Source organism: Biomphalaria glabrata, chromosome 7 (genome assembly GCF_947242115.1).
Source record: "Biomphalaria glabrata chromosome 7, xgBioGlab47.1, whole genome shotgun sequence".
In the NCBI taxonomy this organism is placed as follows: Eukaryota; Metazoa; Mollusca; class Gastropoda; family Planorbidae; genus Biomphalaria; species Biomphalaria glabrata.
Window position 1 is genome coordinate 45,270,309 of NC_074717.1, and position 14,846 is coordinate 45,285,154.

Below are 14,846 nucleotides of genomic sequence, written 5' to 3' on the forward strand. Positions count from 1 at the left end.
GAGCCCAGAGCGTCGACTCGGCTGGCAGCAAGACATTACATTGTACACAAAACTAATGAGCCCAGAGCGTCGACTCGGCTGGCAGCAAGACATTACATTGTACACAAAACTAGCGAGCCCAGAGCGTCGACTCGGCTGGCAGCAAGACATTACATTGTACACAAAACTAGCGAGCCCAGAGCGTCGACTCGGCTGGCAGCAAGACATTACATTGTACACAAAACTAGTGAGCCCAGAGCGTCGACTCGGCTGGCAGCAAGACATTACATTGTACACAAAACTAATGAGTCCAGAGCGTCGACTCGGCTGGCAGCAAGACATTACATTGTACACAAAACTAATGAGTCCAGAGCGTCGACTCGGCTGGCAGCAAGACATTACATTGTACACAAAACTAGCGAGCCCAGAGCGTCGACTCGGCTGGCAGCAAGACATTACATTGTACACAAAACTAGCGAGCCCAGAGCGTCGACTCGGCTGGCAGCAAGGCATTACATTGTACACAAAACTAGTGAGCCCAGAGCGTCGACTCGGCTGGCAGCAAGACATTACATTGTACACAAAACTAGTGAGCCCAGAGCGTCGACTCGGCTGGCAGCAAGACATTACATTTATCACTCGAATCAATCATCTAACAACTTTTCTCTTCCCTAATTCAATAGAGGTTCTAGATTCTAGAGAATACTGTCGTTTACTCTTGGGCTCAGTCCAAATACTGACCCTTTAATTGATCAGAGTACTGGAACATTTTGGCTGTTTGACGAGGGTACACTATTCTTATTATTCATTTAGGAATGTATCAAGCAACAGATGAGCTGTTCAGACAATGTCAAATAAATATGGTTTTTATTACAATAAACGGACACAAATGTCATTGTGAAATTTTTTAACGAATTTTAGGACAAGTTGAACAGAATATTTATCTTGATTAGAACACAGTAAAGGGAAATTACTCCAACTGTGATCTCTATTTGGATGCATGCAAGTGTGGATCGTTAATTAAAGTCTTCTTTTCTCCTCGTTCTTTTCTCTCTTTTATCTTCTTTCTCTCCCGCTTTACAGTATGGACTACTCTTAGTCTTTTATAGTAGAAATAATCGTCTCTCTTTCTCTCTTTTCCCTCTCTATCTCTCTCTCTTTCCTCTCTTTACCTCTCCTCCCCCTCTTTATCTCTTCCCTCTCTTCCTTCTCTTTATCTCTCTTGCCTCTCTTTCTCTCTCTCCCCTTTCTTTGTCTCTCTTCCATCTTTTTATATCTCTCTTTATTTCTCTTAGCTCCTACTTTCTAATCGCTTTTCCTTCTCTTGTCCATGAGGCTATGACCAACAAGAATTTCTTTCCTACAGCTTGATGTCTTCAGAAGTGTTTCCTTTCAAACGCTTCCTGCTTTCAGGACATTTGAAACCAGCCGGGGCCCAAGTTCAAATACTTTAAAGGAACACCCCAAAACATCAGTATTAAAAGGATACGTGTTTGTTAACACAAGAAAGTAATAGCAGGGGCGGAAATCTAGGGATACATAAAGGAAGAGGTAGGGGCCAAACAATGTCTGAGGAAAATGTTTCCTGTCAAAGAGAAATGTCTGCCAGTCTGTCCGTATGTCACGTGGTGTACGTGTCAAGGTTGACACAGAAATGTAAACAAGAATTTTTTTATTTTTTTTTACAATTTGTGTTCTGGAAGCTTCCAGTTTCTACTCAGAAGAGTGGATAATCTAAGGGGAGATAAGTTTCCGATCCCAGAAAGTTATGTCACTTTCAATTTCTGAGTTTTTAAACCTATAAAATAAAGGAGGCAAGATTATATCGGGGTCTAAAAAAACACTTTGTTCAGCTTATGAGTTTCAAGCTTCATGTCAAGTCTACTTTTGTGAATCGATTAATGAATCTGAATGATAAAATGTATAGCTGCCTGATATGTTTAGTGTGTGTTCAGTCTTTTCATGATTTCTTCTTGGGGAATTACAATATTTTGTTTCAGAAAGAGGAATTCTTTTTGTAAACAACGACACCAGGCAAACGCTTGATATTGGGCCATTACATTTAACTTATGAATGTAAAAAATGGTCATTACCACAAAACTCCATTGCTGGTCTAGGAAAGTAAATGAACAAGTAATGAATCTTCAGTCTGTCCGTCTTTCATTCAACTTGACTGACACTGACTTTACGTTGTTTTTTTTTTTTTTTTTGTCTAACAAGCAAAATATGCACAAAAATATTTAATATAAATAGAGAACAGAAAAACAAACTCCGTTTTTCTTTAATTAATTTATTACAACTATCTGTAACGTTATAAGGGAAATAACTCCACATCTCTCAATAAGAAGCAATTATTTCCCTTTTTCGATACCAAACGAAATAATTAATTACCATTATTAAATAAACTAATTTTTTAAATTGATTTCTGTTTTCTTAGTACAACAAAAAATTGTGTTAATTTGTCAACTTTATCCGAGAATGGGTGTTAGAGAAATGACTTGTACATAAATAGTGACAGACAGACAGACAGACAGAAAGAGTTGATATAAAGTCTGTACAAAAAGAGGGGCACAAGACTACGAGACACAGGTGATTCATGATTTGAAGCAGACACGCTATCAGATAAGTACACACGCCTCCTGGACAGTGGACACACAGATAAATCTCAAGTCGAACAGAGACGGGTGTAATGCTGGCATAAATATTGTTGCATGTGATCCAGTGACAGCTCCAATAACGAGAGACGCGCACCAATATCATTGTATGGAATGTCAGGAGTCTTTATAAGAGAATACTGTTTAATATAAGAGGAATTATTTTTGTTACTATTAAGATTAAGTTCCCTAGCTGTACTAGTGTGATAAGTTCCCTAGCTCTACTTGTGTGATACGTTCACTAACTCTACTAGTGTGATAAGTTCCCTAGCTCTACTAGTGTGATACAGTTCACTGGCTCTACTAGTGTGCTACAGTTCACTGGCTCTACTAGCATGATGTAGTTCCCTGGGTCTATTGTTATTGTTATCTAGATCTTATTTGTGACGAGTGTTCTTTTAAAGGTTTTACTCTAAACAATGAACAAAAAAAAGGGGTAAATTAATGTTTTAAAATGTTATTGAAAATAAAAAGAAACTCTTCCATTCAATATTCTGGCTATAAAACGTCTTCATCGTACTGAATAGCGAATTAATAAATAACGAGGCAATGAAATCATCTTCAAAACTATTGTAACGCAGCAGACGTCTGCATTCATGTCTGTGCATTGCTGCTCTCCCTTGCACACCATAAAGGAAGCATTAAACATGGCTGCAGTAAAATAAAACAAAACGCGGGAAAACAAAACAAATTGTTGTCTTGAATTCAATGTCAACAAGAAGAGCAAGTAGTGACTAAATCTTAAAGAGGATGGGGAAATGAAAGGAATTCAGAAATAAAAAATGCACATTGTAAATAAAAATGGCTTCATTTCTGTTTGACTAACGGGATGGAATATGCCAATGTTGTTTATTTCTTTCGCCTCCAGGTTCCTAGAACAAATGTGTACAAATACTCCTTCTTCCCAGGTGCCATTAGAGCATGGAATGGGTTGCCTGAGCCAGCCAGGAAAACCAGTGACTTGGCAGAATTTAAGTCATTGGTTAACATGCATGACTAGATGCATGACGCGTAGGGCGTAATCATCTTCTTTTTTGAAGTAACGTCTGTGTTATATAAGAAGGGTTCCGCAAGGTTGTTAACGCCGGAAGTGGTAATGGTCTTTCTTATCTTATCATATGGGACGAGGAATGTGCTTTTATCTTTGTGTCTTTCAGAGTATTTTATTAAATTTTGTTTTTGTATTTGAAGATTATGGTTCAGTGTTTTGTGTATGATTGCTACTTTACTTTTGAGCCTTCTGTCCTGAAGGCTTTCTAAATTTAGTGATTTTACCAAAGGTGTTGCTCTAGTCAAATGTGAATATTCGTTTGTTATGAATAGCACTGCTCTATTTTGTGTCTGTTCCAGTTTCTTAATGTTTTCTTGAGTTGAGGGTCTTAAGCCCATCATTAACTATAAAGTGCTTCCAATGGCAGGCGTCTCAAATAGCCTCTGACAGCCAGTCCAACACGGCCACATCAGGAAGTGTGCTCTGAGATGAACCATAGTCGTTCTACGACTGAAGGAGGCCAATGATATAAGAAGAAGATACGATAACAGTTTTTAGTTGTAAAAGCTCTAATTCTAATATACACAGATTTAAAATGGGCACTTTGAAAGAGAACAACCCTGTCTACCCCGCCCCCAAGATCTAGTTTTAGCAGTACGGGGTGTGAGAGGAAGAGGCATAAACCACTTGGCTCCCAAAACGGGGAGTCTAAAGTTCGAGTCTCAAGTGGAGATTTTTTTAATTTAAGATTAACTTGAATGAACTAGCGACATCAAGCGTAACTTAGCTACTCCTTCGCTAGATGTCAACATAGAGCTTTGAACTGGGCGCACTGATCATGCTAGAGTACAGGGTTACCAAACAAAATTGTATGCACAAAGATGTGCACCACTTTTATTTCCAAAATTGTAATGTTACTGTATTACGCATTATACACAAAAAATACATGTTTTTAAAAAAAGACTACACCTCCATTTATACAACTTTAAATCTATAACATAAAACGAATGAAAAAAAAAAGTTTTTACTTAAGCCGGGTATAAACTCATACTGCAGCACCGTCAGCTCGATGTACCAACGACGTTAGCCGACTGACCACGCCATGTCTTTTTAGAGCCCAATTTAGATTTCTTTTTACTTTGAAAAATTATAACGGTCAAACTAGAGTTTTCCCTGTATGGTCAACGAGCTCGTAATTCTTTTCTCAGCGATATACACCAACAGTTAAATTTCTAGGAAAATCATTAGAGCCGTTTATGAGATCAGTGTCCGGGTTCCACCCTCCAAGAAGTTGTGACTTGAACAGAGGCATTGTAAAAAAAGAAAACATTCAAACTTTGACAAGACCTATATTTCATTCCCAACACAATCTGGCCCTATGTAGTCTACATAACATGGAGTGGAGCCAAGGTTGTATAAACAAGGTGTTATCCCGAAACAAAAAGCTAACACTGTATAAATCATTTCTCCCCAAGGGGACTGAACAGCGCACAGGCCCATACTCTCCCAACCTCCTGATTTGCATATTTCTAGTTTATAAAAAAAAAAACACAGGGTGTGCGCATGCGCGCACGTGGGTAGGGGGACAGACGCAAAGTGTTTCTCAGTAGATCAGTCAGTCGGTTGATTAGCATTTAAAGCAATAGTGCTGGGAATAGGATGAAAAGAATGCTGATGTGTAAGTAGTTGGTCGTCAGTTATCTGCTTGGAATATTCTCTTACACTGTCACTCTGCTGCAATCGGGGATCGTCTGCTATTCTGATAGTCTAATTGGCAAAGTATTTGAAACTCGTTCCAGAAAGTATTTTACAGACTGTCATTCAATAAGGTTTGACTCGGAAGAGTTTTTCTTTTTAGACATGTACATAAGGCGTGTCACGAAGAGAGGGAGAAAGAGATGAGAAATAGAGAGAGGAGGAGGGAGAGATTGTGGTGAAGAGGGCAGAACTTAATTCACACACATCCTTATCTTTTCATTTGTTCCTCAATCTTGCTCTGTTTGCCTCTTTTATCAGCACTCTTCTTAATCAACACTCCATTTTGTCATCTTTATAACTCTTCCATTGTCTTATCCTAGCCACTCATTTGAGTCTACATCTCCCTCCCTTCTATTTAGATTAGACTCCCACTCATTTGAGTCTACATCTCCCTCCCTCCTATTTAGACTCCCACTCATTTGAGTCTCCATCTACCTCTCTTCTATTTAGATTTGACTCCCACTCATTTGTGTCTACATCTCCTTCCTTTCTATTTAGATTAGACTCCCACTCATTTGAGTCTACATCTCCCTCCCTCCTATTAAGACTCCCACTCATTTGAGTCTACATCTCCCTCCCTCCTATTTAGACTCCCACTCATTTGAGTCTACATCTCCCTCCATTCTATTTAGATTTGACTCCCACTCATTTGAGTCTCCATCTCCCTCCCTCCTATTTAGATTTGACTCCCGCTTATTTGAGTCTACATCTCCCTCCCTTCTATTTAGATTAGACTCCCACTCATTTGAGTCTCCATCTCCCTCCCTCCTATTTAGATTCGACTCCCACTCATTTCTCTACACTCATGCCACCGTCTCTGTATGCACTCAGCATCCTACCTTCAAGACTTCACGTTTTCTCTGCTTTGTAAACTAGTAAAATGTTTATGTTCTTTCCTTTACAAAAAAAAAAAACAACAAACGCCAGACCTAAGAATAGAACTCATTAGACTTGGTACACTGGCCGGTTTGACCAACAAGTGGCTCTTTGATGGGCCCATTTCGGTCAACAGTCTGTTCGGCAGTAATGACCGTCTTTTTTTTTTACAAAAAACATCTGCTCAATCGAGAGATTCAAACTGGTAGAGGCCCTAGTTTCCTGTCTCTTCCCTTCCCTGTGACCACACTGCTACTCTAGTTCTACATTCATACAGTAACAGGCCATTCAGAGAGACACGACATCTCGATAGCTGTGAACTTGTTCACACAGATCGGTCAGTCCTGCACTAGTTGGCCATTGTTCATTGTTGACCAGAACTTTGTTACATGCCGGAAGCTCATTCACTCAAACTTTTTAGTTTTTTAAGAGTTTCGGCTTTAATACTGTTTTCGATGTTCTTAATTATAATATAAATTTACGTTGCTAGGACTTGATACTGATGTTGCAGTACAAAACGTATTGAATTTATTGTTGTTCAAACCGAAACTTCTCGTAGAGGAAACTTAAAATATTTAGTTTATATTTCTACTTATTTCCCCTGCATTAGTTACTCTTCTGTGTAGAAACTTTTCTCAAAATTGAGAAAAGACTAAATGTGGCTCAACAGAGATGGCTGAGACGGATTTTGGGAGTCAGTTACACAGACCGGATCTCAAACAAGGAAATCCTATGCCGAACTGGGAGTCGAACACTTAGTGAGGTTGTGACTGAGCGTCGCATGAGGTTTGCGGGACATGTTCTACGTCAAAATGAATTACGCACACCAAGAGTTGCGATAACCTGGAAGCCAAAACGAGGAAAGCGCAAACAGGGACGTCCTCGTATTACCTGGCGACACACCTTCATGGAGGACCTCAGAACAGTGGACACCAGATGGGAGGAGGCTCCAGACATTGCCAGTGACAGATCATTATGGAGACAGCTTGCCGCCCAATGCGCCGAACGGCGCGGGAGGACCTAAGTCTAAGTCTAAGTAAAGTAGAAACTAGAAGCTACTAGAAGCCTATGTGTGAGATATCAAAATGTCATGGTGTCCAGGTCAGCTTGTGTGGGTGTGTACTGTGTTATTGTGAACTGCTTTGCCATTATTGTACAGTAAAGCCTAGGATCAAGACATGTCTTCCTGTAGTGTTTTATTTCCCGCCGTAATGGAACATTTGAAGCAGAGGCGGTCTTAGGGGGGGGGGGGGAGTTGGGCAACCATCTCAGGTCCCGCGCCTAAAGGGGGACCGCAATAACGACAACAGATATGACAGTCGTACCAATAGTCGTGGCCCAGATATGACAGCCGTACCAATAGTCGTGGCCCAGATATGACAGCCGTACCAATAGTCGTGGCCCAGATATGACAGTCGTACAAATAGTCGTGGCCCAGATATGACAGTCGTACCAATAGTCGTGGCCCAGATATGACAGCCTTACCAATAGTCGTGGCCCAGATATGACAGTCGTACCAATAGTCGTGGCCCAGATATGACAGTCGTACCAATAGTCGTGGCCCAGATATGACAGTCGTACCAATAGTCGTGGCCCAGATATGACAGTCGTACCAATAGTAGTGTCCCAGATATGACAGTCGTACCAATAGTCGTGGCCCAGATATGACAGTCGTACAAATAGTCGTGGCCCAGATATGACAGTCGTACCAATAGTCGTGGCCCAGATATGACAGTCGTACCAATAGTCGTGGCCCAGATATAACAGTCGTACCAATAGTCGTGGCCCAGATATGACAGTCGTACAAATAGTCGTGGCCCAGATATGACAGTCGTGCCAATAGTCGTGGCCCAGATATGACAGTCTTTAAGGGCCCTGAGTACTGCTATGGCCGCCTCTGAGATGGAAGGGATTCTGAGGGGAAAAGGCAGAGCGGAGAGGGGAGGGCTTTCGAACTTCCCAGAAGTGACGTGTTTTCCCTGATTTCATGTCTCGCCGACTACCGTGTAACCAATCAAACTGAGACATTGCACAAGAACTCTTGACGACAAAATAGTTTGCTGTATTCAGATGCGCAAAATTTCGTTCGATTTTTGCTTCTGTAATGTGTGTCGGATTACACAATTGAAAAACCTACACATCTGGAGAAACTACACATTTGAACATACAGGTGTTGTTGTTGTTTTTTGCCTAGGCCTAACAACGTATAAGTGTGATCTTTGCCTAGACAAAACAATGTACAGGTGTGATTTTGCCTAGACATAACAATGTACAGGTGTGATCTTTGCCTAGACATAGCAACGTACAGGTGTGATCTTTGCCTAGACATAACAACGTACAGGTGTGATCTTTGCCTAGACATAACAACGTACAGGTGTGATCTTTGCCTAGACATAACAACGTATAGGTTTGATCTTTGTCTCGGCATAACAACATACATGTGTGATCTTTGCCTAGACATAGCAACGTACAGGTGTGATCTTTGCCTAGACATAACAACGTACAGGTGTGATCTTTGCCCAGACATAACAACGTACAGGTGAAACCTTTGCCTAGACATAACAACGTACAGCTGTGATCTTTGCCTAGACATAACAACGTACAGGTGTGATCTATGTCTAGACATAACAACGTATAGGTGTGATCTTTGTCTCGGCATAACAACATACATGTGTGATCTTTGCCTAGACATAACAACGTACAGGTGTGATCTTTGCCTAGACATAACAACGCGACAAAGCATACTGACAATAATAACTAGGAAAAAAAGGTTTGTGGGTGTGGATGTGTGTGTGTTAGCGTGAAAGTGTGTGAGAGAGGGAAAGATGGACGGTCTAAACGAGTAGATATCTTTACGATGTCAGGAACCATAATGCACAGCGGTGATTAAAAGGTGCAACCCTGCTTGATTCTAGTAATCTGCCCTTGATTCGGGGACGTTTATAGAGCCCAGTAAACCAACTACTGAACACATACACTCATATCTAAGGGACAATGGACCTCACTCACCAATCGTAAACAAACAACATTTAGCCACGTGATAATATTGATAAAACAATGGAAAAAAACGTATCACGTGACAACCTTTATGGATTGCGTAATTTGTATAGAAGAGATAGGAAATCACGTGGCTAAATGTTGTTTGTTTACGATTGGTGAATGAGGTCCACTGGTCTTTAAGTTGTCTACATGACACCTCCTTAAAACGGTAGTACGTTTGTGCTTAACTATATCTTAGTCTGGTGTTTACAAGTAGTGTGCATGGGAATAACTGCACATTTTGGCGAGAGAAACAGTGCCACAATAAAGGAAGATCACTCGGCCAGGCCTGAAACACGAAAGAACATGCAGCTATTTGCATTGATAGACTTCACGACCGGACAGAACAAGGGAGACAAATCTCAATCACATATTTAGCCCCGCTGACTTATCTCTTGGGATTAGCTGGACATTCCACAGGCACGCTGAGCTTCCAATTCATCTCTCCCCTCCCCCCCCCCTTTTTTTTTTCTTTCACTTAATTTTGATCGTCAAACTGTTAGATCCGTTAATATCACCGTTAGATCTGTGCTAGATCTATTAGCATCTGTTAGATGTGTTATAATCCATGTAAAAGAACCGCATAAACTCCGGCAGAAGTGAGTAGCCCAGCAGTTAGTTACTTCCCTTGCTCTTTGAACGGCTCGCGTTTGGCAAATGACTTGAATGTTCAGCCCCGCAGTAAATGTCAATTTTTAAACAAAGCTCTAACGAACACACATTGGTACCTACACACTCACACACATACATTCCTTAACACAAACGTACACCACACACACAAACGTACACCACATACATTAACACATACACTCACATGTAAACACACTCATAAAATTATAACTAATGTCCCACGACTATGATATGTATTTTTATTAGAGTTACGTTCCATGAAACTATGTGCGCTTATATGTCATGTCACGAGTTTATACTTCCTTGACGTGCGCTAATACATCTTAGTCATGTGTTTATACATCCTAGACTTGGGCTAATACATCATAGACATGTGTTTATACATCCTAAACGTGCGCTAATACATCTTAGTCATGTGTTGATACATCCTAGACGTGCGCTAATACATCATAGACATGTGTTGATACATCCTAGACGTGCGTTAATACATCTGAGGCTACATCCTTGACGTGCGCTAATACATCTGAAGCTACATCCTAGACATGCGCTAATACATCTGAAGACACATCCTAGATGTGCGCTAATACATCTGAAGATACATCCTAGATGTGCGCTAATACATCTGAAGCTACATCCTAGACATGCGCTAATACATCTGAAGATACATCCTAGATGTGCGCTAATACATCTGAAGCTACATACTAGACGTGCGCTAATACATCTGAAGCTACATCCTAGACGTGCGCTAATGTGATCTAGACTTGACTACTTACATTAAGCAGGTTCAGCGGCTGTCGTCTGCAGCGAGAGCGCGCCACAAACACATGTTTGCACCTTCTTTCATGACGATTTGGGTCTAAATGGTAATTTCCTTCTTGTCATTGCCGATATGAGATTTATGTATGTTCTCTCTCTCTCTCGATCCATATATTTATAAATATCTGAAGTTACGTGTCGAGACACAAAAAAAGGCATAACAAGCTTCACACAAAGGAACGTCAGTGTCCGCACGAAAAACAGTACACAACATGATTTTGGAGAAGCGAAGTTAGGTTGTGACAATTCGTACAATTTTTGTTCTTGGAAGGGGCCGTCATAAAGTGCCTTGCACCAGTTGTGCTTACTGCACTACTGAACTGTACACGTATGTATTTGAAGAATGTGCTATTAATGTGATCAAGAGTTTTTTGTGTTTTTTGTCGTCCAGACAATTCTGCTTTTGAAATAAATCGGCGATAATCGGACTAATGAAACTCAAGGCAGCTGTCCATTGACCTAAGTCCATCTCTGCAATTTCCTAACAGCCAAGAAACTCAACAAACTAACTTCATGCAGACGGGCTATAGAACGTGCGCATCAGCGTCTTTGAGGGTTAACTCTTTCCCTCCGTAATTATTTGTTCACATTCAGACGGAATTCTTCATTTTGCTCATTAGTATTTCACTACCCCTGTTATGACTAAGCTTCAATAACTTTGTTTGTTGTGATCAGAAAATGTTTTATTTGGTATAGGATTAAAGGGGAATGCATGCTCCTTCTATACAAACATAAAGAAAAGTTTTTAAAATTAAATATTAATTTAAATTTAATGAGGTCAAATCAACGATGGTATCGTCGATTAGGAGAGAAAGAGTTAACTTGAGAGTCCAGACAGAGGTCGCTATCGACTTGAAGACCAAGGAGAGGCCCAAGGTAAAAGAGGCGACTCACGGTCGTTTGCAAACGACAGTCGCTGACAAGGAACGCTTACGGCCCAATAGAAAACAGAGAGGGTAACTCTAGATGTAATACACTGTCCAGCTTCCAGTGAGAACATAAAACTTGGAAGTATTCCAACCAGAAAGAGGAAACAAGAGAAACATACAAAAATACTTTTAAAAAAAAACAACCACAAAGCTTATACGAAGTGTAATTGTATCAAATAGTTTTGGATCAGTCATGTGATTCAATTCGTCATGGATCTACACCAACAAGAATACATCTGTGTGATCAGAAATATGTTCGACCCATTGTTTTCGTTTCGCATTAATTCTTTCTTTGAGCTTTCTCACTGACCTGGACCAGTTGGGGAAAAAATGGGGGGGGGGGGGAGGAGGAGAAAGAAACAGATATCTGGGGGAATCTTTTTACCGTATTCGATTTTTTAAAAGCATTTATATATATATAAAAGGGGGGGGGGACGACCTGAATTCGAACTAATGGCTCAAGCCGACATACTGACCAATGTGCTAGCGCAAGCGAGGCGCCGATGAAAATAGCAGATTGTATAGTTATCTATTGTTTAAAAAACTTACTTTATAGCAGCGGTCTACAAATGGGACTAATTCAGCTTATACTACCACCTTGTGCGAGATACCAAAACAAAATGGCTGCCTGGTCGTGCGGTTTGCGCGCTGGACTGCCGTTCAGATTTATCGATGGTCCCGGGTTCAAACCCTGCCCGCTCCCATCCCCCGTCGTCCTGCGGGAGGTTTGGACTAGGAAGTAATTATCTTCAACTCTGAAGGAACATCCCAAACATGTTAAAAACATTTTACAAATAATTAATTACCAATAAATAATTAACTAATTGATTCTTGTGTTGTCAGGTAAAAGAAATAAGTGTGCGAATTTCGAATTTCAATTTGATCCGAGATTGGGTGTGGTAGAAATCACGTGTATAAACGTTTTAACCAGACCAGAAAGGCAGAGAGTGAGTCGATAGAAGCTTTGTCAAAACAGAACAGTGGGTCAAAGGTTAAAGAAACATCAGTTAAGAAGGCGAATGTTGTTGTTTTTTATTTATTCCTTCATATGACGTGGCAACGAGGACCTGAATGTGACCTACACATTTGACCCCAACCGACGCGGGTGAAACTGTGGTCTGCAATAAATACTTTGAAAAAAGAAGTTTTTAAGTTTCTCTGGTATTGATTTTCGTTTTATTTTTCATTGATAAAGAAGAATAGCGACACACACACACACAAACTTTTTCTCAGACATCCATCTCAACACACACACACACACAAGTATTTCTCAGACATCCATATCAACACACACACACACAAAACTTTCTCAGACATCCATCTCAACACACACACACACACACAAAACTTTCTCAGACATCCATATCAACACACACACACACACACACAAAACTTTCTCAGACATCCATCTCAACACACACACACACACAAGTATTTCTCAGACATCCATCTCAACACACACACACACAACTATTTCTCAGACATCCATCTCAACACACACACACACACAAACTTTTTCTCAGACATCCATCTCAACACACACACACACAACTATTTCTCAGACATCCATATCAACACACACACACAACTGTTTCTCAGACATCCATTCTCAACACACACACACACACAACTATTTCTCAGACATCCATTCTCAACACACACACACACACAACTATTTCTCAGACATCCATCTCAACACACACACAACTATTTCTCAGACATCCATTCTCAACACACACACACAACTATTTCTCAGACATCCATTCTCAACACACACACACACACAACTATTTCTCAGACATCCATTCTCAACACACACACACACAACTATTTCACAGACATCCATATCAACACACACACACACACAACTATTTCACAGACATCCATCTCAACACACACACACACACACAACTATTTCACAGACATCCATATCAACACACACACACACAACTATTTCACAGACATCCATCTCAACACACACACACACACACACACACACAACTATTTCACAGACATCCATATCAACACACACACACACAACTATTTCACAGACATCCATCTCAACACACACACACACACACAACTATTTCACAGACATCCATATCAACACACACACACACACAACTATTTCTCAGACATCCATCTCAACACACACACACAAAACTTCCTCAGACATCGATCTCAACACACACACACAAAACTTTCTCAGACATCCATCTCAACACACACACAAAACTTCCTCAGACATCCATCTCAACACACACACAAAACTTTCTCAGACATCCATCTCAACACAAATACACACAAAACTTCCTCAGACATCGATCTCAAAGGTTTCACGCTATTACACAACATCTATTATTCTTACTACCGCCCGGCGAGCAACGGCTTTGTCTGCACGAGATGCGGAAAAATATGCAGGTCGCAACTGGGTTTAACTAGTCCTGTGACACACTGCACTCCTCCATAATCTTCGTAATCGAAGTCAACGTGATTCTTCTTCTTCCTATCAGCATGGAGGCGCCCCTGTAAAACTGCCCCAATTCTGTATACCAACGAGTTTCGGTCCAATAGTTTCCTCCCTTTGTTCTTTGTAGCTCGCATCCGGCGCGACCTGCTCTCCGTGACTGCACACAAAATGCAAATGAAGCCAGGAAAATGTCCTATTATTAAAGGATACAAAAAAATAAAATGCTTCTTATCATTCACAGGGGAATGGAGAAAACTGTGTTTATTATCTTTGTGTTGTCTGTAATGTATTTATATATATATATATATATATATATATATATATATATATATATATATATATATATATATATATATATATATATATATATATATATATATATATATATATATACATATATATATATTTATGAGATACTACATCACGATATAAGGGCCAGATGTATGCAGCTAGGTTACGGTGACCTAGCTACGTCCCCTCTCGACCTTACGCCGTTAAACTAGTGTCCAGTCAACTCTTTTATTACTATTTGGATGTTCCGAGACACAATGAATAATACTCGTTGTCGTCTCCCATTACTAATGTCCACTTCAAAATATGATCTCACGGCGTTTAAAGTCGGCAGCAGTACGAGTCTCTGACTTGCGGCACGTGTGTACGTTTGACGCGAGCTTTTTCATGTAGTCTTAAATAGCAACCAGGGC

At 40.3% G+C, this 14,846-nt stretch overlaps 2 protein-coding genes across 6 annotated transcripts in view; one reads left to right on the forward strand and one right to left on the reverse strand.

Annotated features, from left to right (window-relative positions):
• Positions 1-14,846, reverse strand: part of LOC106058940 (RAB11-binding protein RELCH homolog) — a 149,993-nt gene that overhangs the window by 71,611 nt on the left and 63,536 nt on the right. The window lies entirely within an intron of this gene.
• LOC129927360 (uncharacterized) overlaps positions 1-14,846 on the forward strand; it is a 57,040-nt gene that overhangs the window by 33,607 nt on the left and 8,587 nt on the right. The window lies entirely within an intron of this gene.